General features: G+C 51.5%; 1 long non-coding RNA gene across 1 annotated transcript; it reads right to left on the reverse strand.

Moving 5' to 3' along the window:
• Positions 1–2,498: 2,498 nt before the first annotated feature.
• On the reverse strand, positions 2,499–4,115 carry LOC311208612. Its single transcript, XR_014618346.1, has 3 exons — positions 4,053–4,115; positions 2,932–3,013; positions 2,499–2,599 (listed from the first exon to the last, which is right to left on the reverse strand). It is a non-coding gene; the product is annotated as an uncharacterized lncRNA (long non-coding RNA).
• Positions 4,116–4,750: the final 635 nt, after the last annotated feature.

A 4,750-nucleotide genomic window follows, 5' to 3' on the forward strand; every position in this document is an offset into this window, starting at 1 on the left:
CCCCATGTTGAGGTGTTCTGCAAATCCTAACCCCAATCCACGCAAAAAGTGTGAGGAAGGCTGTACAGAAGCGATTTAGGCAGCTTCACAACACGCCCGGGCTTTTGAGATGAAGGCTCTCCTCTTTTAGCAGCTCACCCTCGCCTCTGTAGGTTCAGTTATTTTAAGGGACCGTAATTTGCATTAAAATTGCCAACTCACACACATAAACGCAGAAATAGCAGGGCTTAATTTTGAAAATACTGACAACCCCCCGGAGTGCATATGCCTAAGTAATTCTGTACCAAGGCATAAAATTGAATTTTACAAAGACGCATTAATATTGACCTGCAGAAAGCATTTCAACGGTCATGCTCCTCAGAACTGTTAAAAAACATTTAGAGGGTTCTCCGCATGCTGATATGAATTACAAAGGAAAAAAAATGCCAACCACTCCAGAAAATAAAGAAAAATGCTATCCCTTTCCCTCTATCTTTCCCATCCTTATCCTAACCAGCTTGGGCATCCAGAGGCGGGTTCAGCCCGTTTTTGCAGCTGCGCTGACCACCTTGAGAAGAACATCGAGACACTTGTCTTCTAAGCACTCGTGGGCTTCTAAACATCCTGCATTTATTCTTTGTACTTTTTAATGTGGGGTGGTAAAGACTAGAGGGGAAAAGGGTGGGCTGCACCAGCTCTGCTGCTTGGTTGAATACAAAGGGATTTCAGTGATCTGAAGCAAGCTTGGACAGAACGTACCAGAGGAACACGGGACAGAGCTTGTGCGAGGGCTGCAGCTCTGCCCTCTCCTTCACAGTCCCCGCAGTTTAGTGAACTCCCCCCTCGACAGAGCGAGGGCCCATCTCCCTAACGAGAAGGCGGCCGTGGCGCAGCATCAGGAAGATGAATCCCTTCCCCTTGGCAAAAACAGAACGGAGAGCGGCTTTGCTACCGCAGTTGGCAGAGCCCGAGGACTTTCAATAAAAAGCACGCTCCACGCCACCTGCCAGTAGGAGCAGAGGCAGGCTCTCCTGGAGTGCTGAAAACCCACCGCCAGGCCACAGTTCTTTCTCAGAAGCTTCACAAAGACCTTTTTCTTCAGTCACACGCTGCAAGAAGCTGCCTGATTTCTCCACTTTTTGTTTCAAGTCAGCAGCGTAAGCAGACATGGACTGCGCGATGGGAGGAAGAATCGGGAGCTGGGGGGCTTGAAGAGCAACCTTGGGTATTTTAGTCAGAAAATAGGTTCTTTTTAGTTAGGAAATAGGTTCTTTTTTTTGTTTTGGTTGGTTGGTTTTGGATGTGAGCCGCAGTCCCCTCTCCACCTCATCCCTGGGATTCTCCCCAGTACCTTCCAGGCCCGTGCTGTGCGAGGGACGCTGCCTCCTCCGGCTGGGCAGCACCTAGCACCAATTAAATCTACGCTCACAGCTAAACTATTTGCGACACCAACCGCCGGGGAGGCTGTCACCAATATGTCATTTCCTACTGCTCATGGGCTGAGTTAAATCAATCCCTAACATTCCCCAGTGGTAACCGATGATGAGTCCCCTGCAGACACTGAGCTCATCAGCTGCCAAAGCTCAAAACCCTGGAGTCGTTTCAAGAAAGTAAAAATATTGTCTCAAACCACCATTCAAACCCCTCCAGAACAATCAACGGCGAAGAAACTGTGAACGCAGAAGCTCAGAGGCAACAGGAACAAGAGGGATGGGGCACAGCTGCTAAGGGGACCAGGAACCACAGGTGAGGAGTTAACTAAAGGCCTGGAAGAGAAAAACCCGCTGCTAAGGAGCCAAGCAGCAGGCACGAGGCCTCTGTGCTGGCTCTAAAAAGATTTATTCCCAACAGCTCCGAGGGCTGCGCTCATACAAAGCTGAGGAGCGCTGACGTGTTAACACAGCTTTGGTTTTTCTTCCTCCAGCTCATGTTTCAGGATGTTGAGAAGGGCTTCCTGAACTAACACTGCTCCTCTGCTAGGTTTTTGGGCTGTCTTTCCTCCCTGCTTTTACATCCTTAGCTCACCGGGCTGGTCCTGCCATGTTTGCTGCTATGTATACAGCAGTTGGTTTCATTTCCTGGTTTCTAGATCTAACTCAGCCTGTCGTTGACGTGTCACCTGCAAACAACTTTTCAGGGAGTTTTAATTAGCTGGAAAATTTAAATACCTTAGCAGTGAATTAAAAATTCATTTGGGCTGAAGACAAACAAGCCACGCGCTGACATTTTAAAGACCCTGGGGTTAACTCCACCTAATTAACAATATTAAACAGTCAGCAGCCAGCCGGTCCTGCGCTCACTGAGCAAATATTCCAAATGTGAGGAGAATGAAGCACATAAATTCCACCTTTTAACCAAAAAAAAAAAAACAAAAACAAAAAAACAAAGCAGGGATCTGCTTTTACACCAAGCTGGCAGCAGAATTATTTTACTATGATTTATGAGAGAATGAGACCAAATCCTGAGGACTGGGACAGCCGACTTTTCGTGTCAGCCAGCCAAACCTGAAGGCTTTGCTGCCCGCTGATAAATGGGAAGGGTTCCCCTCCTCTCCTGTGATCAGCTGCTGACTGCGTGGCCTGGGAGCGCAGACAACAATCTGCTTCCTAAACTCAGCCTCCTGTTGGGAACAGGAAGACAAGCGTTGTCATTTCTGCAGTCAGTGAAACTGAAGATTGCAAATCTGACTTCCATCCCTTCTCCTATTAAAATATTATTGTCCCCTTTGTTTGGGGAGGCTGCGTGCCAAGATAAATTTCAGCAGCCTAACGTTTAAACGGCCAGAAACCCGCTCTTCCTACGAGTCAGCCTGCTCTGCACGTGTAATTGTTAGGAGTTCACCAACACGCAGGCTCTGGATGTGTATTTTAAACAACACAGGTGCACCTCAACCATTTGTGTGCAGGATATGAAGTTTTATTTGTCATTAACCCATTAAATAAACCAGCAAACCTGTAGGCGAGTGTCCAAGCAAGATGTCAGCAGCCAGACAATGCGATTATATGCAGAGGAATTTTCCATGAGAAGCTGTTTCCTACAAAAGGAAGGAGATTTAGTGTACAGGTGTCAATCTGCAATACAACGGCCAGTATCCGAGACCTCAGTAAGGCACTGGCTGTGGAGGTGAGGTGATCCTGACATGACCCAGCAGTGAACCACTGGTAATGCTGGTTGGAGCACAAAGTCCGACCTCGTGCTCAGAGCAGGGTCAGCTGGGACACCAGGCAGGGCTGCTCTGGGCTTTTTCGGTCTGGAGTTTCACTCCTCGGATCCCACAGTCACTCCTAGGCAGCTGGTGTTTTCTTTTACAGGGTGGAACCCTTTATGACCCTTGGAAACATCGGGTTCTGTTTCATGGCAGATGTACGAACACACACATACATCAGGAAAACCTGCCTGAACGTCCTGAGATGCCCCAAGTGCCCACTGTGGTAAAGAACATAATTAAACCAGCATGCTAATTGCGTAACCCCTCCCCCCACAGCATTTGCATGTCTTTATGCATCATACATGAGCACATAAAGAGTGTGAATGCAAACAAAGGCAGCTCTTTGGGCCTGAATCTTAAAGAATGACGGTGACCTGTAAAAATCTACACAAGTCACATGTTCTTATGCAAAAATACTGTTTTCTTGCCTTATTTCAGCAGTATGGGCACAGAGGAGACGATACAGCTCCAGACTGGGACCACACACTGCTTTTCACAGCATCACAGAATTGTAGGGCTTGGAAGGGACCTCCAGGGATCATCAGGTCCCAACCCCCCTGCCAAAGCAGGTTCCCTAGAGCAGGCTGCCCAGGTAGGCGTCCAGACAGGCCTTGAATATCTCCAGAGAAGGAGACCCCACAGCCTCCCTGGGCAGCCTGTCCCAGCGCTCCGTCACCCTCACCGTGAAGAAGTTCTTTCCCATGTTGGTGCGGAACTGCCTGGGCTCCATTTTGTGGCCATTGTCCCTTGTCCCGTCCCCACAAACCACTGAAAAGAAGTTGGCCAGATCCCTTCACAGATGACTTTAAGTTTAACAGGGTCACGCTGCAGAAAACACAGAAGCACGCCTGGCTTGGTTTGTTACCTCCACATATTGAAACTGGAACGAGAACGTTGAGCAAATAGCATTGAAGCAAGGCCATTTCTCACAGCTTGGCTTCCACCAGATGCTCCCTAGACAGACAGGCAGCCTTTAGGGCTCAGCACAGCCCTCAGAGCTACTCCCCGGCCCACCTACCTGCGGCCGGGCCCCTACGGCTGCACTACCCACACCCACCCACACCCAGAGGCCGCTCGGGGGCCACCTCCCCTGACTGGAACGCTGCCCCTCACCCCCCAGCGAGCCCCCAGGCTGCCCATGGAGTCTCCCCATGGGGTCTCAAGACAACAGGCCCCAGCCCCTCAGCGCAGCGCTGCCCCCCCAGCCGCCATCTTGCCCCTTCCCCATCCCCATAGCAACAACAGCGCCTCCTCAGGCCCCCTCCCTTTAGCTGCCCGCCGCGCTGCCTGAGCCACCCCCCCCTTAAAGGCCCCCTCCCTCCTCCCTATACCTTTACGGAGCCGGGGCTGCCCGCCGCGCTGCCTGAGCAATAATCACCGCCCCTCCCACCCCTCCCTCCCTCCCTCCATCCACCGGGGGGGGTGACCGCGGCGCTGCCTGCTCCGCTGCGCTGCTCTGTGAGGCCCCCACGGGGGTGGCCGCGGCGGTGCCTGCGCGGAGACCGGGGCCCGGTAGCGGCGGCGGCGGCGGCGGGGCCGGGACCAGGCCCTGAGGGGACTGAA

This window comes from Netta rufina, assembly GCF_964035555.1.
Source record: "Netta rufina genome assembly, chromosome: 4".
NCBI lineage: Eukaryota > Metazoa > Chordata > Aves > Anseriformes > Anatidae > Netta > Netta rufina.